Source organism: Cetorhinus maximus, chromosome 13, assembly GCF_964194155.1.
Source record: "Cetorhinus maximus chromosome 13, sCetMax3.hap1.1, whole genome shotgun sequence".
Taxonomy (NCBI): domain Eukaryota; kingdom Metazoa; phylum Chordata; class Chondrichthyes; order Lamniformes; family Cetorhinidae; genus Cetorhinus; species Cetorhinus maximus.
In genome coordinates this window covers 2,593,768-2,620,943 of record NC_135891.1, presented here as the reverse complement: position 1 = coordinate 2,620,943, position 27,176 = coordinate 2,593,768, and the positions used below count along the sequence as shown (strand labels likewise).

Sequence of the window (27,176 nt, the reverse complement as noted above, 5' to 3'; positions counted from 1 at the left end):
GTAATGTGGTGAAATATAAGCTGTTTAAGGGGGGGTGGGACAGGTGGAGCTGGGTAGAGGGCCAGTGATAGGTGGAGGCAAAGGCGAGATTGCCAAAGATGTCATAAACAAATCTCTCCTTTGCCTCCACCTATCACTGGCCCTCTATCCAGCTCCAACTGTCCCACCCCCCTTAAACAGCTTATATTTCAGCACATTTCTATTTCTCTTTCCTCGGACTCGAAACGTTAACTCTGTCTTCCTCTCCGCAGATGCTGTCAGACCTGCTCAGTTTTTCCAGCTATTTTTGTTTTTGTTTCAGATTTCCAGCATTTGCAGTATTTTGCTTTTACCTTATATGAATGCCTGACTCCTGTCTGGCTGATGGCACCTCACTTGAGCTCTGTGAACAAGGTCAATGGAGATGCAGTGGGGAAACTTTAACTTCTCCTGCCCCTATGGCATCCTTTGTGAGCTGAACCCTTCAGGACCACCCTGTCACCGGACACAGATGCTGATGAGATGGGGGTCCAGCCTCACCTCAAAGGTGCTGGGAGTACACAGAGGGAGAATGACGGAACTCTGTGCCACAAGCCCAGGACTCTCCCGACATCCACAGCAGAGGTGGAGGCAGCCTGCTGACTGCTACGCCCTGTCTGTGATGATCTTGATGGGAGGGGATGGGTGACACAAGCCTGCGTTAGGGGCTCTTTTTTAAAATTCATTTATGGGATATGGGCTTCACTGGCTCGGCCAGCATTTATTTCCCATCACAAATTGCCCTTGAGAAGGTGGTGGTGAGCTGCCTTCTTGAACCGCTGCAGTCCATGTGGTGTAGGTACACCCACAGTGCTGTTAGGGAGGGAGCTCCAGGATTTTGAACCAGTGACAGTGAAGGAACGGCGATATATTTCCAAGTCAGGGTGGTGAGTGACTTGGAGGGGAATTTCCAGGCGGTGGTGTTCCCATGTATCTGCTGCCCTTGTCCTTCTAGATGGTGGTGGTCGTGGGTTTGGGAGGTACTGTCAAAGGAGCCTTGGTGAATCCCTGCAGTGCATCTTGCAGATGGTACACACTGCTGCTACTGTTTCTTGGTGGTGGAGGGAGTGAATGTTTGTGGATGTGGCGCCAATCAAGCAGACTGCTTTGTCCTGGATGGTGTCAAGCTTCTTGAGTGTTGTTAAAGCTACACTCATCCAGGCAAGTGGAGAGTATCCCATCACACTCCTGACTTTTGCCTTGTAGATTGTTGACACATTTTGGGGAGTCAGGAGTTACAAATGGTGCTGTGTGACAGTGGCACCCTTCTCAGCCTGTGGATCTGGAGCTGCTTGGGTCAGAGGAAGAGGGAATTTGGATGGGCCGGACACTCCCAGAGTCACCTGGGTGGAAAGCCCCTGGATGTGCACCTGCTGATCATCCTCCCTATGGTTGCCCAAGGGACCTTGGCTGAGTCCTTGAGGAGGAGAGGAAGCTGCAGTGAGATCGAGCTATCCCGCATCCCTCCTCCGTTGACACTGCTGGAGGCCCACTAGGGCACCAGCGATGGAGTTCAGCCCTTGCAGCAGTGCAGGGCCAATATCCTAGACTACGTTGTCCATGACGGCCGACACCCTATCAGTGTTGACCTTGGTGCGTTGGCATGGCAGCGCTATCACCTCAGACTGAAGGCAGACGGACTCCTCTGTTGTACCTTGCAATCTGAGGAGTGCAGTGGACATCCCTTCCTGATGTTGCCGAGCTTGCCTTTGCCCCGACTCAGCAATGTTCTGGCCTCCAGCAGTCCTCCGAGTGCCAGGAACCTGGGAGGTCCCTGCTGCTGCCTGCTGTGGATCAGACAGTGCGATGTGTCCACCAGATTGTGATCCCAGAGACTAATGTAGGACTAGGTCCCACCGAGGTGTGTGTCTCTGCACTGGTGGCGGGTGTGGGTGAGCGCTGTGACGGGTCTTCAACGAGGGTTTCAACAGATTCCTCTTTTAAGGTGTCTTCAGGGCATGAGTCGAGGATCTGGGCCGTAGACCCCCTCAGTTTCTCAGGTGTGCCTGCGAAAGCAAGGAGAGATAATTAGTGCATGGCAGTGGCCACATCACTCACAGCATGGTCTGATGGATGTTATGCTGCTGGATCCTCACTTGGTAGAGCACACCGACCTCACTGTCAGCACAGGATTGGTCCAGATCTTCGCTGGCCAGCTGTCTTGACTCTATTTTCAAAGTCTGTGAGGACCATGATGTTGGGCATTCCTCCACCAATCTGCGCCCTCTCCCTCTTGTGTGCCAGCTTGTCCTGCATGAATAGAGATGTTGAGAGTGTAAGCAGGATGGTTGCCAGGCCAGATAATAAGTATGCCTGGCATGTGTGGGTGGTGAGTGGTGCCATGGATGGGATGAGGACATGATCCACAGGGCAGATGAAGGTGTGTGTGAGAGATAGCGAATGACAATGTCGCTTGTACTGGCAGTGAGTGAGGAGTGCGATAGATTTGTGAGTTTGAGAGTGATGAGAAGAGTGATTTAACCTTGTGCATCAAAGGAGATCATTCATCCTCTTTCAGCACTGGGTGGCTGCCCTCTTTTGCAGGATATTGGCATTGACAGTGCTGCCACCGCCTCCCAAGCCGGATTGGTGATGCTGCCCCTCCTGCGGCCAGTGCGGGCGTAGAGGGCATCATGGTGGGCCTCCATGGCATCCAAAAGGCATTCCAGGGACATGTCACTGAATTGGGGGCTACAGTTTTCTTGCCTTTTGGGGCCATGTCTTCAATGCAGCAGTCCTGGGCTGGAAGCACTGAGAGGTGTGCACACAGATGCACTTTAAATATGGCGCCCAGTGTGAGGAAGTGGCGAGGTGATGGTGTGATGGCTAAATCCACCATCGAAACAGCGTGTTTCCCGGGAATGCATGATTAATGAAGAGGGGTTGAGACTATAAGGAGAGAAGAGCCATCATTGCGGCCGGCGAGAGAATGTTCTTTCTCTTGACCGCTACCGCACTTATGGTGGAATTTCCCAGATTTGCACTAAGTCTATATTGCATCTCCCTATCACTAATGCCAAAGTGCATCACCTCTCACTCCTCTGTATTAAATTCTGTCTGCCACTTGTCTACCCATTCTACTAGCCTGTCCATTTCCTGTTGCAGTTGATTGGTCATCCTCACTGTCAGACACACCTGAAAGTTTGGAATCATCGGCACCTTTTGAAATTTTACTCAGTACTCCGATATCCACGAAACCTATATTTTTTTTTAAAAACAATGTACTGACCCTAGGGGAACACCACTATTTACCATCCCCCAATCTGGAAAATAATCATTTACCACAACTCACTATTTTTATCCTTAAGCCAATTTTTTTCATCCAAGCTGATTCTGATCCTCCTATTCCATGAGTCTTAAAGTGATTTTGGACCAATTGGAGAGAGGAAACCAGAGGAAGTGAAACTAAAGGAAGTATTTGTCAAAAAGAGAAATGAAAGAAATTATTTATAAGAGAGAGAAAGGAAGTCGGTTGCGTTTAAGTAAAGAACGGAAATGAATGAATGCTGCCAAGATAAAGCCAAGCTGTTCTTTATGGGGTATTCACAATGGCCCAGCCGCTGTTGGACATTGTTACTAAGATGTGATTAATCTTGGGATGTCTTCTGCCTCATGGGGCTCTTTCTCAAGTGCTGACTAATATCAGGATTTTAAAAATAGATGAGATTTGCTGATAGGAAATAAAAATGTGAGACATATGAAATAGGAGCAGGAGCTTGAGCAGCCCCTCAAGCCGGCAGTCCATGTGGTGTAGGTACAGCCACAGTGCTGTTAGGGAGGGAGTTCCAGGATTTTGACCCAGCATCAGGAACAGCGATATATTTCCAAGTCAGGATGGTGGGTCAGGTGTGTGGCTTGGAGGGGAACTTGCAGGTGGTGGTGTTCCCATCTATCTGCTGCCCTTGTCCTTCTTGGTCACGGGTTTGGAAGGTGTTGTCGAAGTAAAGTAGCCTTGACAAGTTGCTGCAGTGCATCTTGTAGATGGTACACACACTGCTGCCAGTGTGCATCAGTGGTGGAGGAAGTGAATGTTTGTGGATGGGGGCCTGTCAAGCTGGGCTGCTTTGTCCTGGACGGTGTCAAGATTCTTGATGTTGTGGGAGCTACACTCATCCAGGCAAGTGGGGAGTATCCCATCACACTCCTGACTTGTGCCTTGTAGGTGGTAGACAGGCTTTGGGGTGTCAGGAGGTGAGTTGCTCTACTTTTCTGCCCTTGTCTCCCTAATAGTTCAAAAATCTATCTTTCTCAGCCATGGGATTTTTTATGTCCACTTCAGAGAGCAGTCAAAGCCGTGATTGAATGTCTTGTTCGAAAGATGGCTTCTCCAACAGTGCAGCACTCCCTCAGTGCTATGCTGGGTGTGTCAGCTTGGATTTGATACTCAAGTCTCTAGATTGGAGCTTGCTTACTTTGTTAACACCCTATTGTTCACACCTTCTTATCATATCCCTCAATGGCTTTGTGAGAGGATTGCAGGTTCAAGCCCAACTCCAGAGGCTTGAGCACAACATCTTCAGTGACACTTCCCAGTGCAGTACTGAGGGCGCGCTGTGTGAGGAGCAACTATTTTCAACTATTTAGGGGGAACTTAAAATGTAGATAGAGATAAACTAATTCCACTAGCTGTGGAGTGTAGGAATAGGAAATGTAGTGTAAAAATTCAAGCCAGATCTTTGAGGAGTGAAATTAGGAATTACTTCTACACAAAGGGTGGTAGAAGTTTGGAACTCTCTTCCACAAACAGCAGTTGAAACTGGATTAATTGTTAATTTTAAACCTGAGGTTGATAGTTTTTTGTTAACCGAGGGTATTAAGGCATATGGGATAAATGTTGGTATATGGAGTTCAGTTGCAGGTCAGCCATGATCTCACTGAAGGCTTGGCAGGCTGGTGGTCTCCTCCTCTTCCAATGTTCCTGATAAACATTGTCTTTCACTGATTCATAATGAAACATAAGAACATAAGAACTAGGAGCAGGAGTAGGCAATTCAGCCCCTCGAGCCTGCCCCGCCATTCAATACGATCATGGCTGATCTCATTTTGGCCTCAACTCCAATTTCCCGCCCTCTCCCCATAACCTTTCAACCCATTACTAATTAAAAATCTGTCTATCTCTTCCTTAAATTTATTCAGCGTCCTGGCATACACTGCACTCTGAGGTAGTGAATTCCACAGATTCACGACCCTTTGAGAAAAGTAATTCCTCCTCATCTCTGATTTAAATCTACCACCCCTTAGCCTAAAACTATGGCCTCATTCTAGAATTTCCCACAAGGGGAAACATGCGCTCCACGTCTACTTTATCTACCCCCTTTAGCATCTTACACACCTCAATTAGTTCTCCTCTCATCCTTCTAAACTCTAGCGAGTATAGGCCTAAACTGCTCAATCTCTCCTCATAAGACAAGCCCCGCATCTCTGGAATCAATCTAGTGAACCTCCTCTGAACTGCCTCCAATGTAACTACATCCTTCCTCAAGTAAGGGAACCAAAACTGTGCACAGTACTCCAGGTGCAGCTTCACCAATGCCTTGTACAGTTGCAACAACACTTCCCAATTTTTATACTCTATTCCTTTAGCAATAAATGCCAAAATTCCATTTGCCTTCCTTATTACCTGCTGTTACCTGTATACTAGCTTTCAGCGATTCATACACGAGGACACCCAGATCCATCTGCACTGAAGCATTCTGAAGTTTCTCTCCATTTATATAATAAGTCACCTTTTTATTCTTCCGACCAAAATGGATAACCTCACACTTTATCCACTTTGAACTCCATCTGCCAAATATTGGCCCATTCACCTAACTTGTCTATATCCATTTGTAAATTTCTTATTTCTTCATTGCAACAGCAGTTGATATCACCAAAGGGCAGCATGTGGATGAGGTAGAAGAGCAGGCCAAGGACAGATCCTGGAGGGGGCCCCAGATGTGTAGGGTGCAGAAAGAGGAGCTATTGAAGGAGACGCTGTGGCTGCAATTGGACAGGTAAGAGTGGAGCCAAGCACAGCCAGCCCACCTGAGCTGGACATCAGCAGAAGCATTGGAGGAAGGTGGCGTGGTCAATCATCTCAAATACTTATGTTGCCCAGAGGCCAAGGATACACGTTAAAAAACCTAAGATAGTTCCTTGGACCAATATCTTTCAGGAGGTTCCCTCATGAATTGTTTATAGTTCAGAGGGGGTAACAGTTGCTGCCTCCATATTCCAAAAGGATATAAAGTCTTTGAAAAAGGTGCAAGATACCAGAGCTGAGAGCTTATGACTATCAGGCAAGACTCAGCAAGTCCTGGGGTTCTTTTCTGTGGAATGAGAAGCCTGGGTGTTAGCCTGATAGACATTTTTCAACTTTGGAAGAGGTTTTGAAGACATAGAGAAGATATTTCCACTTGTGAGGGAGAAGAGAACTAGTATAAGGTAGTAACTAAGAAAACCAATAGGAAATTAAGGAGCCACTTTGCTCAGAGAATGGTGAGAATGTGGAATTCACTACTGCAAGGAGTGGTTAAGGTGAATAACAGATACATTTAAGGGGAAGCTAGATAAATGTACAAGTAAGAAAGGAATTGAAAGATTAGTGAAAGGGTGAGATGAAGACGGATGAGAGGAGGTTCCTGTGGGGCATAATCACTAACGTGGACCCTTTGGGCTGAATGGCTTGTACTTGTGCTGTAGATTTTATGTAAGACTTCAAAGGTTCCTGGAGGTCATAACAAATGACAGATTCCCTGTAGGTCAGATGGAGCAGTGCTGCAGAGGATTCTGAGTGAGCGAGCTTGTGCAGTCTCCTTGATTCAAGATGAAATCCCATCTGGTCAGAATTGATTTAATTGAATTTTGTGCTTCCATCTTACCCACAGGCCCTGAGCAACGTGAACATTGGCAGCCTGATCTGTAACATTGGTGCTGGGGGTGCTTTACCCCTGGGTAGATCCCTCTGCACTGAAGCATTCTGAGGTTTCTCTCCATTTAAATAATGAATCGTCTTTTTATTCTTCCGACCAAAATGGATAACCTCAAACTTATCCATGTTAAACTCCATCTGCCAAATTTTGGCCCATTCATCTAACCTGTCCATATCCATTTGTAAATTTCTTATTTCTCCGTTGCAACTTACTTTCCCACCTATTTTGGTGTCAACTGAAAATTTAGCTATAGTGCCCTCTTTCCCTGAATCCAAGTCATTAATATAAATTGTAAATAGTTGGGGCCCAAGGACCGAACCCTGTGTCACCCCACTAGTGTCAGCTTGCCATCCAGAAAAAGACCCATTTATCCTGACTCTCTGCTTTCTGTTGGTTAATCAATCCTCTATCCAAGCTAATATATTACCCCTAACTCTGCGTGATCTTACCTTGTGTTGGGAGAGATACTAAATGAGTTCTTCTCATCAGTTTTCACCAAAGAGAAGGACTTAGCGGTCGATTTGTCTGGGGAAGAGTGTGTAGATAGCCTGGATCATGTTGAGATCAAAAAAGAGGAGGTGTTAGGCTTCTTGAAGAATTTTAAGGTGGATAAGTCCCCAGGGCCAGATGGGATCTACCCCAGAGTACTGAGGGAGGCAAGGGAGGAGATTGCTGGGGCCTTGACAGAAATCTTTGTATCCTCACTGACTAAGGGTGAGGTCCTAGAGGACTGGAGAATGGCCAATGTTGTTCCATTGTTTAAGAAAGGTAGCAGGGATAATCCAGGAAATTACAGGCCGGTGAGCCTTATGTCAGTGGTAGAGAAATTATTGGAGAAGATTCTTCATGACAGGATTTACTACCATTTGGAAGCAAATGGGCGTATTAGTGAGAGGCAGCATGGTTTTGTGAATGGGAGGTCGTGTCTCACTAACTTGATCGAGTTTTTTAAGGAAGTGACAAAGATGATCGACGATGGAAGGGCAATGGATATTATCTACATGGATTTCAGTAAGGCCTTTGACAAGGTCCCTCATGGCAGACTGGTACAGAAGGTAAAGTCGCAGGGGGTCAGAGGTGAGCTGGCAAGATGGATACAGAATTGGCTTGGTCATAGAAGACAGAGGGTAGCAGTGGAAGGGTGCTTTTCTGAATGGAGAGCTGTGACTAGTGGTGTTCCGCAGGGATCGGTGCTGGGACCTTTACTGTTTGTAGTATACATAAATGATTTGGAGGAAAATGTAACTGGGCTAATTAGTAAGTTTGCAGACAACACTAAGGTCGGAGGAGTTGCAGATAGTGAAGAGGATTGTCAAAGGATACAACGGGATATAGATCGGTTGGAAACTTGGGCAGAGAAATGGCAGATGGAGTTTAATCCGGACAAATGCGAGGTAATGCATTTTGGAAGGTCTAATACAGGTAGGAATTATACAGTAAATGGCAGAACCCTTAAGTGCATCGACGGGCAGAGGGATCTGGGTGTACAGGTCCACAGGTCACTGAAAGTGGCAACGCAGGTGGATAAGGTAGTCAGGAAGGCATATGGCATGCTTGCCTTCATCGGCAGGGGTATTGAGTATAAAAGCTGGGAAGTCATGCTGCAGCTGTATAGAACCTTGGTTATGCCACACTTGGAATATTGCATGCAATTCTGGTCGCCACATTACCAGAAGGATATGGAGGCATTGGAGAGGGTGCAGAGGAGGTTTACGAGGATGCTGTCTGGTCTGGAGGTTATTAGCTATGAGGAGAGGTTGGAGAAACTCGGATTGTTCTCACTAGAGCCACGGAGATTGAGGGGGCAACTTGATAGAAGTTTACAAAATTATGAGTTGCATGGACAGAGTAGATAGTCAGAAGCTTTTTCCCAGGGTGGAAGAGTCAATTACTAGGAGGCATAGATTTAAGGTGAGAGGAGAAAACTATAGAGGAGATGTGCAGGGCAAGTTTTTTACGCAGAGGGTAGAGAGTGTCTGGAATTCGCTGCCAGAGGAGGTGATGGAAGCAGGTACGATAGTGGTGTTTAAGAGGCAGCTTGACAAATACATGAATAGGATGGGAATAGAGGGATACAGACCCCGGAAGTGCAAAATGTTTTAGTTGACGGGCAATATGATCGGCGCAGGCTTGGAGGGCCGAAGGGCCTGTTCCTGTGCTGTACTTTTCTTTGTTCTTTGTTCTTTGTATTAATCTTTTGTGCGGCACCTTATCAAAGGCCTTCTGGAAGTCCAGATATATCTACATCTACAGGATCCCCATTATCCACTTTGCTTGTCACATCTTCAAAGAACTCTAGCAAATTAGTCAAACATGATTTACTCTTCATAAAACCATGCTGACTATGATGGATTGTATTTTGACTTTCCAAATGCCCCATTACTACTTCCTTAATAATGGATTCCAACAATTTCCCAATGACTGACGTTAAACTAACTGGTCTGTAGTTTCCTACTTTCTGCCTCCCCCCTTTTTGAATAAGGGTGTTATATTAGCATTTTTCCAATCCACTGGAACCTTTCCAGAATCCAGGGAATTTTGGAATGTTATAGCCAATGCATCCACTATCTCCGCTGCCACTTCCTTTAAGACCCTGGGATGTAGATCATCAGGTCCTGGGGACTTGTCACCCTTTAATCCCAATAGTTTGCTCAGTACTTTTTCTCTAGTGATGGTGATTATTCTAAGTTCCTCCTTCTCTATACCCTCTGCACTACCTGTTACTATTGGGGTGGTACTAGTGTCCTCCACCGTGAAAACTGAGGCAAAATATTGATTAAGCATCTCTGCCATTTCTGCGTTCCCCACTATTAACTCCCCAGTCTCGTCCTCCAAGGGACCAACATTCACTTCAGCTACTCTCTTTCCTTTTATATACTTGTAGAAGCTTTTGCCATCAGTTTTTACATTTTGCGCTAGTTTTCCTTCATAATTTACCTTTGCTCTTTTTATTATTTTTTAGTAACCCTTTGTTGATGTTTAAAAGTTTCCCAATCTTTCAGCCTACCACTGACCTTTGCAATTTGGTGTGCCTTAGATTTTGCCTTTAAGTTATCTTTAACTTCCTTGCTTAGCCATGGATGCTTTTTCCCGCTCTTACCATCTTTCTTCCTCTTTGGGATATATTTTACTTGGGAGGAAATGAATATCTCCTTAAATATCTGCCACTGTTCATCAACTGTCCTACCTTGTAGTCTTCCTGCCTAGTCCACTAGGGCCAAATCTGCCCTCACACCTATGGAGTTACCTTTGCTTAACTCCAGAACACTAGTGTGGGACTCAAGTTTCTCACTCTCAAACTGAACTTGAAATTCTAGCATGCCATGATCACTCTTCCCTAGAGGTTCCTTTTCTATGAGATCAATAATTAACCCCATCTCATTACACAAAACCAAATCCAGAATAGCCTGCTCCCTGGTTGGTTCCACAACATATTGTTCCAAGAAACAATCTCTAATACAATCTATGAACTCTCCCTCGAGGCTACCCTTACCAATTTGATTAGTCCAGTCTATATGCATATTAAAATCATCCATGATTATTGCCTTTCTTACATGCTCCCAGTATTTCCTGGTTTATACTGTGCCCTACTGCTGAACTACTGTTTGGGGGCCTATAGATTACTCCCACCAGGTACTTCTTTCCCTTGCTATTTCTTATTTCTACCCAGACTGACTCTATGTCTTGCTCTCCAGTGTCTATATCATTCCTCACTATAGCACTGATCTCTTCCTTCACTAACAAAGCTACACCACCTTCTTTCCCTTCCTGTCTATCCTTCCGAAACACTGAGTACCCTTGGATATTCAACTCCCAAATCTGTTCTCCCTGTAACCACGTCTCAGTAATCGCCACCAAACCACACCTATTCATCTCTATTTGCGCTGTCGACTCATTAGTTTTATTCCGAATGCTATGCGCATTCAGATACAAAGCCTTTAAGTTTGCCCTATTGTCAATTTTCCCTACTCTTATATGATTCTTTGGTACAATATGGCGTTCACACACTCTGTCCCTTCCTTTCGCTTTTTGGTAACAATCAGCCTTGTCACTAACCTGCACTCTTACCCTCTCCTTAAACTTTGATTTTTTATATTTCCATGCAACTGAACCCTCCCCCCCGCCACATACCCCTTTGTATTCTAGTCCTCAGGATGAAAAGGCCAGCATTTCATTAGCCTTTTTGATTATTTTCTGATCTTTAGGGGAAGTTTTCCAGTGAGCCCAAGAAATACTGCCTAAGTTTATTTTCCTACCCACTAAAGTTATACAAGTGATTACAGTATTAAACTATTAAACATGGGCCAGAAAGCAGGGCAGGAAAGAGAATTTCACATGATTATTTTCCCAGCTGTAGCTGCCTGACTGACAGCAGCAGTGCTAAAATATTACTCCTGTGTTTCTATACTTTAATCACTCGTGGTTGATGTTCTTTCAGCTCTTTATTTCCTTGCACAAGCATTTCTTGTAGAAAACGCACAGACACTAAAAGCTGAAAACAAGCTGCGCCTTCTCATGGCACTCCACTGTTATCCTGTTTATTTTGGGGACTCTGTAGCTCCAGGATAAAGAGAAGTTTGATTATTAATATTAATACTTAACTCCCCAGGATGGACAACACTCTGCACTTTTCGAGGAGTGACATTAAACTGAGGCTCCTCTCCCCCCGCCCACTCAGGTGGATGTAAAAGATCGCGTGGTCACTGTGGTAATTATAGTTTTATTAAGCGTGTAATATACCTTTAAGAATAATGCTTGTTAAAGAAGATCACATGATCTTTAGTACCCAATAGGAGAGTAGTGGGGGCTACCTCAGTAGTTCGTAGTCAGTAGTGTAGAGATAGAGTTTGAAGTTAAAGCACACGTGTAGTTGCTGCTGAGTACCTTGGTAAATAAACTCAAAGTTTCCACCCAAGAGGTGTCTGCTGGTCAACTCTATCAATAGTACCAACTCGGCCACCACTCACAACAAACTGGCAACAAGGATAAAACAAGTTTAACAGAAGAAATCAAGTGAAACAAAATCGGCACTGCACCTCACACAATAATTGTAAGTAGAAGCTCCATTAGAATCGAAGAAGTAATTCCCTGTCAGAATGCCGCAATTCAGAAGAATTGACCCTTTCAATCCAGCCATGGACAATTGGTCTTATTACAATGAATGCCTCGCGTTCTTTTTCCAAGCGAACAAGATTACAGGGGAAGAGGCGAACGATCCTCTCAAGTACATGTCGGAATAAAGACTATGGTTTGATTCGCAGTTTGACGGCACCCTGTGCCCCAGATTCGAAAAATGTTGATGAATTGGTGGACCCCGTGAAGGGTCATTATCAACCAAAGCCCTCAGTAACGATGTAATGGTTCAAGTTTAACTCAAGAAATAGAGCCCCGGGGGAGACAGTTGCTGCTATGTGGCAAGTTTGAAGCAGTTAACGGAACATTGTGAGTTTGGTACATCTGTACACAACATGCTCAGAGACCATTTAGTGTGCGGTGTGAATGAGAACACGATTCAGGAGAGATTATTGTCCGAAGCGAGTTTGGATTTCGAGAAGGCGCTAGAGATAGCGCTGGCCTTGGAAAGCACAGTAAGAGATTCAAAAGCCAGACAGGGCAGGCAAAATGGTGTCGTCCTCCACATCGGGTGGGAAACCCCAGCCAAAAAGGGCGCGAAAATGCAAGTCTCTGCTGAAAAGCGGGAAACAACCCCCGCTGGCTGGAAAATGAGAAAAAATGACTTAGCAGTGAAAACAGAGTAATTCCAATAGAGGTGGAAACAAGCAGTTTTATGATGTTTGGCAGTTTAAAAAAATCAAATGTTATTATTGTCACAGAAATGGACATGTAATGAGACAGTGCAAGGAAAGATTCAAGCAGGCTTTTACACAGAAGAAAAAACCTGTGAGATCTACAATGTAGAAGAGCCTGAAACAACAAATTCTGATATTTACTCATTGTTTAGTCTGAAGGTTGGAAAGACAGAACCAATATTTGTAACAGTGAATGTAAATGGCAGACCTGTTCAATGGAAGTGGACACAGGAGCTTCCACTACAGTAATTGGGGAACATACCTTCAGATATCTAAATAATGGGGACCATCAATTAAATTTAGGAGAAACAGCTACCCACTTAAAAACATACACAGGTGAAGACTTTCAATTCAGAGTCATAAGTAGAGTAACTGTCCATTTATGGAAGCCAACTGGCAAAGCTACCCTTGATGGTGGTAGCAGGCAAGGGGCGAAACCCCCTGGGGTGAAACTGGCTAAAGGAGATTAAGTTAGAATGATCTGAAATTTTCCAGTTGGGAGTAAGTGGGCTACCAGAGCTACTTAGAAAGTTCGCCACTGTCTTTAAGGATGAGCTGGAGAAAACCCAGAGCCTGCAGGCCAAGATTCATGTGGATCAGGAAGTAACCCCTTTCTTCATAAAGGTGCCATAAGTCCTGCGAGAGAAAGTCAACATTGAACTGAACAGACCAGAGAAACTGGGTGTTATACGAGCTGTTCAGTTCTCAGAATGGGAGGCACCCATAGTCCCTGTCCTTAAACCTGACCAAAGTGTCTGGATTTGTGGAGACTCCAAACTGATGGTTAATAAAGTAGCTAAGCTAAACAGGCACCCCACTCCAAAACTCGAAGACCTGTATGCCTAGCTGGCAGGAGGGACAACGTACACAAAGCTTGACATGAGTCATGTTTATCAACAACTGGAGTTCAAATATGCCTCCAGGGAATTTGTCACACTTAATACCCATATAGGATTGTACCAATGTACACGATCACTTATCAGTGTCTCCTCCGCCTGTGCCATCTTTCAGAGGACAATGGAAAGCTTACTGCAGGGACTGCCCCAGGTTGTAGTCTATTTAAACACTGTATTGGTGACAGGATTCACTGAAAAAGAGCATTTGGCAAACTTTGGGGGAGACGGTGGAATTGTAGTATTGTCACTGGACTGATAATCCAGAGACCCAGGGAAATGCTCTGGGGACCTGGGAGGTGGTGGAATTTGAATTCAATAAATATCTGGAAGTCTACTGATGACCATTGAAACCATTGTCATTTGCCATAAAAACCCATCTGGTTCACTAATGTCCTTTAGGGAAGGAAATCTGCCGTCCTTACCTGGTCTGGCCTACATGTCACTCCAGACCCACAGCAATGTGGTTGACTCTTAAAAATGCCCTCTGAACAAGGGTAATTAGGGATGGGCAATAAATGCTGGCCTAGCCAGCGATGCCCACATCCCATGAACGAATAAAAAAAACTTAGAAGTCTTAAAACGTTTCTTGCAAGCTGGAGTCCATTTAAAAAGAGAAAAGTGCGCGTTCCAAGCGCGAGGGAACTAATCTGTTTGGGTCACCAGGTAGATTCACAGGCACTTGCACCAAAGAACGCCTCAGAGCTCAAATCATTCCTAGAAATGATCAACTATTCTGGGTGGTTCTTAGCCAATCTGTCTACAGTGCTGACCCCCCCGCATTCTCTACTCAAAAAGAACTAACGTTGGTCTTGGGAGGCGCCCCAGAAAGAAGCTTTCATAAAGGTGAAACAATTGTTGCACTCGTCCAATCTATTAGTACATTATGACCAGACGAAAGAATTGGTGTTGATATATGACACATTCCCCTACGGAGTGGGAGCAGTGCTCTCCCATCGGATGGATGATGGCACGGAACGGCCTATAGGTTACGTATCAAGAACACTCACCACAGCGGAAAAGGGAGACTCGCAGATAGAGAAAGAAGACCTGTCCATCATCTTTGGTGTCAATAAACTTCACCAGTACGTACACGGCCGCCATTGTACAATTGTTTCAGACCACAAACCATTGCTAGGATTGTTCAGTAAGGACAAGGCTATACCACTCATAGCCTTGGCTTTAATCCTGGCAGCATACGAATACACTTTTGTACATAGGTCTGGCAATCAAATCGCAAACGCCGATGCACTTAGTCATTTGCCTTTACAAGAAATTATGAGCACGTCCCAGTTCCACAGGAACTTGTTTTATTATTAAATTCCTTAGATTCCTCAACGGTATATGCTCAACAAATCAGAGACTGGACAAGCCAGGACCCAGCCCTATCTCAAATATGAGAACAAATGCTTCAAGGTTGGTCACAGGCGCCCATACCTGATGTAATGAAACCGTACTTTAACAGAAGACATGATATTACCGGCCTGGCTGGCATCATATTGTGGGGAGCATGAGTGATAGTTCCTCCAAAGGGAAGGGAGCCACTTTTAGTTGAGCTACACAGTGCACATCCAGGAATATCCCGAATGAAGACCATAGCTCACAGCTATTTTTGTGGCCTGGGATGGATGGCGAAATAGAGAGTTTAGTGAAGAATTGTGTGCAATGTCAGCAACTGCAAAAGTTACCTTCAACAGCTCAGTTACACCCTTGGGAGTGGCCAGGAAGACCATGGGTGCGGTTACACATTGACTATGTGGGACTTTTCGTGGGAACAATGTTTCTGCTCATTATTGATGCTCACTCAAAATGGATGGACATATATGAGGTGTAGTCACTAATGTCTTCTGGTACAGTTGGGAAGCTGCGTCAAAGTTTTGCCATTAATGGATTACCAGAAGTGGTCATTTCTGATAACAGCTCGGGCATTTATGAGTGCTGAGTTTCAGCGGTTTATCAGCCTCAACGGTATCCCTCATGTAAAAGCTTCACCGTACCCACCCTTCCTCAAACAGACTGGCTGAAAGGGTGCTTCAAACGTTCAAGTCAGGCATGAAGAAGTTAAGTGGAGATTCCTTAGCAACCAAGCTAGCACGCTTTCTTTTCCATTATAGGACCACCCCTCACACAACAACACCTATGGAGTTACTGATGAAACACTGTCTCAGGACGAGATTGAGTTTAATAATGCCGAATTTAGAGGGGAAGGTGGAAAGGAGTCAGGGAAGTCAGAAAACTAGACACGACTGGCATAGCCGTGAGAGGAAATTTACCGTGGGAGAGACGGTATGTGTGAAGAACTTTGGAGAAGGACCAAAGTGGTTACTGGGTGAAATAAGTGCGGTGACTGGACCTCTATCTTACCACATGGAGGTGGGAGGCCAAGTCATACAGAGACATGTGGATCATCTAAGGAAGAGGGAAACAAATCACCAAGAACTGATTTCACCAGTGTTTCCAACCGGATCAGCATTTCTTGTTGAGAGAACATAATCCAGTACAGACATGATGTTCCTGTGAGAGTTGAGAATATAGAACTGCAGGTGCCCACCGAAGCAGCTGATGTTCAGGCAACTCCAGAAAAGGAAGTTCCTGATAAGGCATCTGAAATTGTAGAGGTGAGACACTCTACACGCATAAGGAAATCCCCAGAAAGACTGAATTTGTAAATTACTTACCCGTGTAAATATTTTGCTGTCTTGAGAAAATTGTAGTTGTAAATATAAAATGTATTTCAGAGTAAAAGGGGAGGGATGTGGTAATTATGGTTTTATTTAGTGTGTAATATACCTTTAAGAATAATGTTTATTAAGGAAGATCACATGATCTTTAATACCCAATAGGAGAGTAGCGCAGGCTATCTCTGTAGTTAGTAGTTAGTTTATAGAGATAGAGTTTGATGTGAAAGCACGCGTATAGTTGCTGCTGAGTACCTTGGTAAATAAATTTAAAGTTTCCACCTGAGAAGTGTCTGCTGGTCAACGCTATCAATAGTACCAATTCGGCCACCTGTCACAACAGTCACTATTTCAAAGAGCAGAGATGGGTCTCAGTCAATACTCAACCCTTAACCATTGCACTCATCTGACCTTTTGTTTATTTGTCATTTGTGGGACATTTCAGTGGCTAAACTTCAAAAGTAGTGGATCATTTGTCTATTTGGGTGTCCTCAGAATGTGAAAAGCTGCTAAACACATGCAAGCTTGTTCTTGCTGTGTTTCTTGCACTTGCCGGAAACTTCCCCGAAAGAGCAGAAAATAATCAGAAAGGCTAATGAAATGCTGGCCTTTTCATCCTGAGGACTAGAATACAAGGAGGTAGAAGTCATGTTTCAGCTATATAAAACCTTAGTCAGACCACAGCTGCAGTACTGTGAGCAGTTCAAGGCATTACACCTTAGGAAGGATATGTTGGCCTTGGAGGGAGTGAAACTTAGATTTACCAGAATAATACCTGAGCTGGAAGAGTTAAATTATGAAAAGAGATGACACAAACCAGGATTGTATTCTTTGGAATTTATAAGGTTAAGGGATGATTCGATCAAAGTTTTCAAGACCTGAGCAGGGACAGATAGGGGAGACAAAGAGAAACTATTTCTCCTGGTTGGGGAGTCCAGGACTAGGGGACATAATCTAAAAGTTAACGGCCGAGCTTTCATGAGTGAAATTAGGAAACATTTCTACAAAGGGTGATAGGAGTTTGGAACTCTTTTCCACAAATGACAATTGGTGTTGGATCAACTGTTAATTTTAAATCTGAGATTAATAAATTTGTGTTGGCCAAAGGTTTTCAGGGATATGGGGCAAAGGTGAGTATATGGAGTTAGGTCACAGATCAGCCGTGATTTCACTGAATGGCAGAACAGGCTCGAGGGGCAGAATGGCCTCCTCTTGTTCCTATGTTTCTGTGTTTCAGGTTAACTGTCAACCTTTTGTGGATATGTCTATAGGTTTGTATGTGATGAAAATGAATTTCACTGGAAAATGTTACTCACTCATTGATCCCGGAGAGTTACCCAGTTAGTAAATGCCTTTGAGTCAGATATGTGTGTGAGTGGAGTGAAGGATTTGAAAATTAAAGTCTACATTAAAACAGTAAACCACACTTCTAAAGTACTTCATTGGCTGTAAAGCACTTTGGGACAACCTGCGGTCATGAAAGGCACTACATAAATGCAAATTCTTTCCTTTTAGATTTTGATTGACTCTGAACATTTGATTGGCTAATTTGGTGGAAAGTTGCTTTGCAAAATGGATAAAACTGCTGCAAGTGTTTGTTTACAGTCAGATCTGGGCACCTGGTTAAATCCAAGAGGCTAAAATCATCCAGGGATTTGAACAGGAAGTTATCAAACTACTAAACATTGACCAGAAAAGGAGTTTGCTGAGCTATCTGCCCATCTGCAGCTGCCTGATTTTTCAAGAGACGGCACCAAAAAGTTATATCATTTCTTTACTCTCTGCTGAAAAAGGGAAGTGCGATTAATTGGACAGAACTGGTGGACGTTAGACAGGAACTGAATTACCCACCCATACACTGGTTTACTGTCTTCCCGGAAGTGTCTGTACTGGATCAGTTAGTCTGCAGATTAATGTTATAAAGTTCACATCCTTGTTCTGTCCCAGCGCTGGGGCTGTGAACACCCCTTGGATTAATTTTGGGCCCAGAGTAGAAATCGATGCACTTTCCAAACCTGCCAGACAGCTGAATGTGTGACTGGAGTATCTCAGAGCTGCTTGTAATGACGATTACTGGAGATCTGTAATCGCTGGGTTGTCTCTACTCTTCAGGTAATGGAAGATTTAAAAGAAAAAGTTGTTATGGAAAAGTGAAAGAATTCAAACTTGGCAGACAGCCTACTCACAGCCAGCTCTCCCATCTCAACTCTGAATTCTGTTTTCTGAAGATTTCAGTGAGTACGCATCTATGTATATATCATTGGGTCAATTATAGCAGCGTGTACACATGTGTGCATCTGTGTGTGTGAATCTGAGTGAGTATGTGTGCCTGTGAGTGAGTGTGTCAGTGCGTGTGTGTCTGTGTGTGTGTGAGTGAGTGAGTGTGTCAGTGTGTGTGTCAGTATGTGTGTCTGTGAGTGAGTGAGTGTGTCAGTGTATGTGTCAGTGTGTGTCTGTGTGTGTGCGTGTGTGTGAGTAAGTGTGCCGATGTGAATGTATCTGTGTGTGTGTGAGTGTGGTGAGTGTGTCTGTGTGTGAGTGAGTATATGTGTGTGTGTGTGTGCGTGTGTTGGAGTGTATGCGTGTGTGTGTATGTGAGTGAGCGAGTGTGCCTATGTGAGTGTGTATTTGTGAGAGTGGTAAGTGTGTTTGTGAGTGAGTGTGTCTGTGTGTGTTGGAGTATGTGTGTGTGTTTGTTTGAGTGTGCGTACAGGTGAGTGTGTTTGAATCTGTGTGAGTGAATGTTTGTGAGTGTGAGTATGAGATTGCATGTCATTGAGTGAGTGTGTATCTGTGAGTGAATGTGTCTGTATTTGTGAGAGATTGTGAGTGGGAGATCCAGGTCCAAAATCGAGTATTTATTTCACTTCTCTTGCATTGATGAAACCGAGGTAAAGAAATGTTTACACCAAGAGCAATATTTCCATAATTCATAATACAAGCTCATTGGTGGGCGTAGCAGTTGTGGGTGGGGGCGCTGGCATGCTGGTGATGAGAGATAAACTTGAGGAGTAGTCCCATTCTCAATGCCTGCTCCATAACATCCATTACTCTTGGCCTGAGCAACAGCACAGATATTACAACTGGCCTCAGTTCCCCTGGGTCAGGGTGAGGTTCATCTCCTGCACTGCAGGAATTCACCAGGCCTCTTCAGGCAGCACCTTCCAAACCCATGACCACTACCATCTAGAAGGACAAGGACAGCAGATACATGGGAACACCACCACCTGGAAGTTCCCCTCCAAGTCACTCACCATCCTGACTTGGAAATATATCGGCCGTTCCTTCACTGTCACTGGGTCAAAATCCTGGAACTCTCTCCCTAACAGCACTGTGGGTGTACCTACACCACATGGACTGTAGCGGTTCAAGAAGGCAGCTCACCACCACCTTCTCAAGGGCAACTAGGGATGGGCAATAAATGCTGGCCCAGCCAGCGAAATCCACATTCCGTGGATGAATTTTTAAAAAAATCTCCTCATCATTATCTCATGGTCCAGAATTCTACATCCCACGGGCGGCCACACTCCTCACTCAAACAGGCATAAAATCTTGCGAGACGACACCGGGCAAGCATCCCAATGTCATCGCGCACTTGCACGGAATTTCGCTTGGTGGGTGCACACATAAGTCAGAAGAGCTCCCGCCGACAACTAAGTGGGCAATTAAGCTCATTAACGGCCGAATTGTAAGCGATTTTTTGTGGCTTGTCCAACCTTACAGTTGGCGGACGGGCCGATTGGCCAGGCGGCCTTTACATTGTTGATCAAACCTCATCCAAGGGCGGGATGAAATCTCCGTTAGGATTTCAAATAAAAATAAATATCTGGGGATTGTTTATTTTAATGAGGTATGTTTTCAGCCTCTTGATTGTACTGCATGGACATTTTTTTTGCTTTCTGTGCTTTCTTTTATGGTTGGGAGGTCTGCAGCTCCCTGGGGCATCTGTCTGCCTTCAGGGAGCTCACTGAAAGTGCTCACCAGCAGCCGCAGTGATGTCGGCACTCGCCCTCTCCCCACCCCCACTGGCAGTGCTGAGCCTTTCTCAGGGAACTTTTCATGCTGGCTGCCCATTAATTAGCCAGTCGGCATGAAATTGCATTTGGGGGCCGATCGCGGTCAGGGGCCCATTTCCTGTCCGCTCCCGGACCCGCCAATCACACGCCCGATGAGCGCAAAATTCAGACCGTGGTTACTGTGGGGGTGGGTGTGGACATGAGGCATGAAACTGGATCAGCGATGGCTATTGAATCTAGAGTTAGGCAGGTAGAAATAAAATAGCCACAATAAAGGGTTAATCAAATGGGACTGCCATTGGTTTATCTTTGTGCTAATTTAAAGTTAGTCGGAGAGTGTCCCAATTAAATAATTAAGCAGCAAGCTTTTGTGAGTTTAAAAAGAACTGTTATTTATTATCACAGAATTACCCCAAAATGACAAAATGTTTCACTCACTTATCCAACACATTCTCTCTCACATACAAAGATTAGATACAAATGAAGGTGAATACTGCTACAGCTTATAGTTATCTCAGTCTCTTTTGTGGCAATCCTATAATTTCTTAGATGCAGTTGATGCTTTGTAGTTGAAGTGAAGGTCTTGTAAAGGATTATCAGCAGGTTGTGAGGTCTCTTGTAGTCGAATTTCAAGGAGGTTGATTCTCAGGTGAACTTTAACTGGAACAGTTTGGGGGAGTCTTTTTCTGTTTGAATCTCCCACTTTCAAGGTATTTGCTGTTAATTACCTTGGCTCACAGATAATTCAATGGCTTTTGGTGGAACTCTGTCGGCTCGCACCTTCTTGCTGATTTAAGCAGGCAACCAAAATGTGACTTGCACAGGTTTGAGGTTTTTTTTCTAAACAAAGGGTGGAGTGTTTGTCACACATCCTGTGTTGTTGTTTTGACACCTTGAGAGTTTGAGACAGTCATTGTCTTTGTGTTTGAGTGATCCATTCAGCTGATAATACGCTTCTGAATTAGTTTCAGGAAAAGGTATTGACTCAACATCAGTCTGGAAGGTTCCTTTTGTTCCCTCTTGAGACAGGGGAGTGGCTTCAATCCACATAAGAAGTCAGGTGTCCCTCGGAGAGCCATCTTTTGAAGTCTTTTGTTCAGTTTTTAAAAATGTTAAGTATTGACAAAGTCATAACACACTGGAACATAGTGTGAATGTTTGTGTGAGCAGAGTACCACCCTGTAAATTATTTGTCTTTTATCTTCATGAAGAAACAGGAAATGTGTGGCATAATCGTCATTGTGGTTCAGTGTCTGTAAGAGTTCAGGGTTGATAAAGAGCCGTATGCATTGAGTGACCAGATGCCCCGGTTTTGCCGGGACAGTCCTGGTTTCTCGTTAAATATCCCACTTTGTTGTTAAAAGTCCCGGTTTCTCGTTAAAAGGCCCTGGTGTCCTGACCGGCTTCTCCAAATTGTTCAAACATCCTGGTTTTAGGATTTTCCTTTAAATGAACCATTTCAGGGATTTCCATTAGCTTTTCATCTTTCCTTTCACTTGGGAAATCAGGGTCTCTTCACTTCCTGTCATGGATACCCTTCCCCTTCAGGCTGCCCCTCACATTCCATTTACTGTCGGGAAACCCAAAAGAACCTCCCGCTCTGGAATCGGAATGCCGCCCGCTTGCCGGCCGTTAAGTGGCTGTGCCGGGTGTTCCCGCGTGCACAGAAATCCTTCTCACCAGCACCCGGAGCTGGGAGGGAATCAGCCACTGGGCAAGGTCGAGAGTGGCGTCCGCCAATCTCAAGCCACACTTGAAGAGGTCGCTGGGCTGTGGTCCTCGAGCTGAACTGGCACCAAGCCAAAATATAAAGCCCTGCTTGACTTCCCAACGCAAAACACAATCCATTTCCGCCGGGTGCCCGAGCTCTGGGCGAACAGGAAGTGGTATCAGGAATGAAAAGGACAGCTGGAATAATTTAGGGACATTTAAAGAGTGGTGTGAAACACCCTCCCACTCGATATTGGTTGTTCTCAGTGACAAGTCTTGGTGGAGCGCTAGTTGTCATTTCCTGGTTAAAGTGCAGTGTAAAGGAATTGTGAATTATGCCAGGAAATCAGCAGGGTTTATTTTTGGCTTTGGCGTGTATGGCGTCCCATACACGCACATGGGTAACTGGCCGGACTAGATTTGCTCTGTTCAGTTTCAATAGAAACACTCCCCAGTACTGGGAAAATTATCCCCCCAACCGCCCCCCACCCCCCCCCCCCCCCCAAAAAACATGGCACATTCCCATCTCACTCCCAACTCCCTCCCAGAATAGCAACTCACTCAATGTTCACAGTAATCTTCCAGTATTCCCTGGCCTGTGCCAGTCTGCCCTTGTACGGCATGACTCATGTTGGCATGACTATTTCTGGTGCACCGATCCACTGGCTCAGCCTGTTCCTCCCCACTTTACACTTGAATGTGTGATAGTGGGTGCTGACGAGATTATTTGGCTTACGCGAGGGATATTGGGGGCGGTGGGGTGGGGAGGGATGTGGAAGGGTGGGGCCCCTAAAGCAAGCCTAATGCTGTAATGCCCTCGTGGGTAGTCAGGTGGCAGCCTGGCACCTGTTGGAAAACCACCAATCGGCGCTGAGGAAGGTGACAGGCAAGTTCGGTTGAGCCATGGCACGTTCAACCAAACTTCTCAGTGGCAAAGATTGCTTGCTTTACTGCCTGTGGCTCTGATTGCAAACAAAATCTCCCACACTTGAGGAACATTTGTTAATTTAAAATCCAGCTTCTGGCTGAAAACATCTGTTGTCAGAACCCAGTGTGCAAATGAAAATAAATGAGGTTTTTGAATGGAGATTTTATCTTCCCATTGTGCATTGCATTGTGCAGTTAGAGTGGAAGCCAGCATTCTGGGAACTTGTGACAAACAAAGTCTTGGTTCAGTTAGTTTCAGAAAATGAAACAGAAAAGACGCTGAAACATTAGTCTGTGTTTTGTAACTGTTGACTTCAATAACTGAGTGTCTTCAGGGTTGCCAACTCTAGCTGGACATATTCCGGGAGATGTCATCAAATGACCTCTTATCTTCAGCTGCCCTTCCCCAAGACTCCTGCCATTGGTCACCCAACATGTCAAACATCACAGAGCCCCATCATCCCAAAGCTTTTCAACGTGTCCTAGTTTTGATTTATGAAAATTTGACCATCCTATGTGAACAAAAGCTACTCTTGGAAGGCAACCTCTGTCAAAAGGAATATGGCCAGTGTGGTGTGAAAGCCCACACAGGAGAGTGTTCACAGACCTTTGAAAATTCATGAATTTCTGTAACTGTCTTCAGTCTGTGGATTTTATTATCAGCTCAATGAGGATGTGTTAAGTTTTTGATAAGGGATCTGAAGTGAAGATAAAGGAATGCTGAAGCATATAAAAAATTTAAATGCTTACTTGCTGGGATATCAACATCCTGGGGGTTACCATTGACCAGAAACTGAACCAGACTAGCTACATAAATACTGTGGCTACAAAAGCAGGTCAGAGGCTGGGGATTCTGCAGTGGGTAACCCACCTCCTGACTCCCCAAAGTCTGGCCACCATCTACAAGGCACAAGTCAGGAGTGTGATGGAATACTCCCCACTTGCCTGGATGAGCGCAGCTCCCACAACACTCGAGAAGCTTGACACCATCCAGGACAAAGCAGCCACTTGATTGGCACCACATCCACAAACATTCACTCCCTCCACCGCCGATGCACAGCAGCAGCAGTGTGTACTATCTACAAGATGCACCACAGGAATTCACCTCCTTAGACAGCTACCAACGAGAAGGGCAAGGCAGCAGACACATGGGAACGCTACCACCTGCAAGCTCCTCTCCAAGCCACACACCATCCGGACTTGGAAATATATCCTCGTTCCTTCATTGTCATCGGGTCAAAATCCTGGAACTCCCTTCCTAACAGCACTGTGGGTGTACCTACACCACATGGACTGCAGCGGTTCAAGAAGGCAGCTCACCGCCACCTTCTCAAGGGCAATTAGCTGGGCCCAGCCAGCGACGCCCACATCCCACGAGAGAATAAAAACAATAGCTTGACCAACACATTTTCAAGATGATGAAAGGTTTTGATTGAGTTGAAAGAGAAAAATGATTCCCTCTAATTAAATGGGCCAATGGCCAAAGGTCCTAGACCCAAAGTCACTGGAAAAAGATCTAGAGGGAATTTGAGATAAAATTCTTCACTCTGAGTTGTCGGAATGTTCTGCCCAAAATCATGGTGGAAGCTGATACCATAAATAATTTTAAATTGGAGTTGGACAGGTACTTGACAATGAGAAATTTACAGGGTTGCAGTCCATGTGGTGTAGGTACACCCACAGTGCTGTTAGGGAGGGAGTTCCATGATTTTGACCCTGCGAGAGTGAAGGAACGGCGATATATTTCCAAGACAGGATGGTGAGTGGCTTGGAGGGGAACTTCCAGGTGGTGGTGTTCCCATGTGCCTGCTGTCCTTGTCCTTCTAGATGACAGTGGTCATGGGTTTGGAAGGTGCTGTCGAAGGAGTCTTGGTGGGTTTCTGCAATGCATCTTGAGGTTGGTAGAAAGGAGATTTACTAGAATGGTTCCAGAGATGAGGGACATCAGTTATGTGGAGTGACTGGAGAAGTTGGGGATATTCTTCTTACAACAGAGAAGGTTAGGGAGATTCATTGAGGTGTTCAAAATCATGAGTGTGAGTAAACAGTTTCTAGTGGCAGGAGTATTGCTAACCAGTCGATATGGATTTAAGGTAATTAGCTAAAGAGCCACAGGGGAGATTAGAAAAATGTTTTGTTATAAAGCAGATTCAAAAGTAATGTTGAAAGCTTGAAAAGAGGGAATTGCATTTCTATAGCGCCTTTTGCAACCTCAGGACGTCCTAATGTGCTTTGCAGACAATGAAATATTTTTAAAGTATAGCCACTGTAGTTTTGTAGGAGACACAGTTGCTAATTTATGCTCAGCAAACTCCCACAAACAGCAATATGATCATGACCAGATAATCTCTTTTAGTGATTGAGGGATAAATATTGGCCAGGACACTGGAGAGAACTCAATAGTTTGGTGCAATCATTTATATCCATCTGAGAGGGCCGATGAAGGCCTCAGTTTAATATCTCATCTGAAGGACAGAACTCCCTCTGTACTACACTGGGAATGTCAGTATAGATCATGTGCTCAAGTGCATAGAATGAGGTTAGAATGCTCCCCGATGAAGCACAGCTGCCAGGCAATGGAGAAGGCAGATCTGAAGGGATATGAAAGCTGAGGAAGAGCCATCCTAAGGCCATGTTAACAAACATTGCAACGAGCAGTTCCATTGAGAAGAGGGTTTCAAACCTACAATACTGGGGCCATTGTGTTCTTAGAGCAAGTCATATCATACCCACTCAAGTACCAAGATAAAGGACTTTCAAGAAATTACTTGGATCAAAAAATGTATTACAAAGGAAGAAATTAATACATAGAAAACTGGACAGAAAATAAAAGATAATTGGACATTCCATGAAAGCTTTTTTTCCTATTAATTAATGAACACGCTTGACAAAATTGTGCACTTGAATAATTTTTGCAGCAACTTGTACATTCAAATGCACGGCTTTACAATAAGGACAATGTTTTCTGTGTCCGTAAACTACCCAGGAAGGATTGTCTCAATTGCCAGGAAAAAATTGCATAGCCCAGTGATCATGTGCCCAGGTCATGACATTTTAGGGTTCAAACACATCCATGTGACACAATGGTATTTCCATTTCCAAATTCACATTGATATGTGTGACACACTGGTATTTTCACTGTGACGTTTCTTGGTGGTGCCCTCTCTAGTGGATGGAAAAGACCCCACATGCCTATTTGAAGAGGAGCAAGGCAGTTTTCCCCAGCGTCTTGACCAATTTTTATCTTTCAGCCAACATCACTGAAATAGAAATACCTGGTCATTTCACAGAATCAGAATCACAGAATCACAGTGCAGAAGAGGCCCTTCATCGCATCGAGTCTGCACCAACACGTGAGAAACACCTAACCTACCTACCTAACCCCATTTACCAGCACTTGGCCCATAGCCTTGAATGTTATGACGTGCCAAGTGCTCATCCAGGTACTTTTTAAAGGATGTGAGGCAACCCGCCTCCACCACCCTCCCAGGCAGCGCATTCCAGACCATCACCACCCTCTGGGTAAAAAAGCTTTTCCTCACATCCCCCCTAAACCTCCTGCCCCTCACCTTGAACTTGTGTCCCCTTGTGACTGACCCTTCAATTAAGGGGAACAGCTGCTCCCTATCCACCCTGTCCATGTCCCCCATAATCTTGTACACCTCGATCAGGTCGCCCCTCAGTCTTCTCTGCACCAACGAAAACAACCCAAGTCTATCCAGCCTCTCTTCATAACTTAAATGTTTCATCCCAGGCAACATCCTGGTGAATCTCCTCTGCACCCCCTCCAGTGACCTCCCTACTTTTGTAATCTATGCCTCAATTGATAAAGGCAAGTGTCCCATATGCCTTTTTCACCACCCCACTAACATGCCCCTCTGCCTTCAGAGATCTATGGACACACACGCCAAGGTCCCTTTGTTCCTCAGAACTTCCTAGTGCCATGCCGTTTATTGAATACTTCCTTGTTAAGTTACTCCTTCCAAAGTGTATCACCTCACACTTTTCAGGGTTAAATTCCATCTGCCACTTATCTGCCCATTTGACCATCTCGTCTATATCTTCCTGTAGCCCAAGACACTCAACCTTACTGTTAACCACCTGGCCAATCTATGTGTCATCCGCAAACGTACTAATCCTACCCCCTACATAGTCATCTATGTCATTTATATTTATCTCTTTGTTGTTTATACGAACATATGAAAAAAGAGAA

General features: G+C 44.8%; 1 protein-coding gene across 4 annotated transcripts in view; it reads left to right on the top strand.

The window, feature by feature from the left end:
• Positions 1-18,193: 18,193 nt before the first annotated feature.
• The window catches only part of LOC144688352 (DENN domain-containing protein 3-like), a 145,033-nt gene continuing 136,050 nt past the window's right edge, over positions 18,194-27,176 (top strand). For 2 of the 4 annotated variants that reach the window (XM_078554808.1, XM_078554804.1), the window contains exon 1: positions 18,194-18,422. The gene's annotated coding sequence lies outside the window, so the exon portion shown is untranslated. Of the gene's footprint in view, positions 18,545-27,176 lie in introns of all 4 variants that reach the window. The other 2 variants (XM_078554806.1, XM_078554803.1) reach the window with 1 other exon arrangement.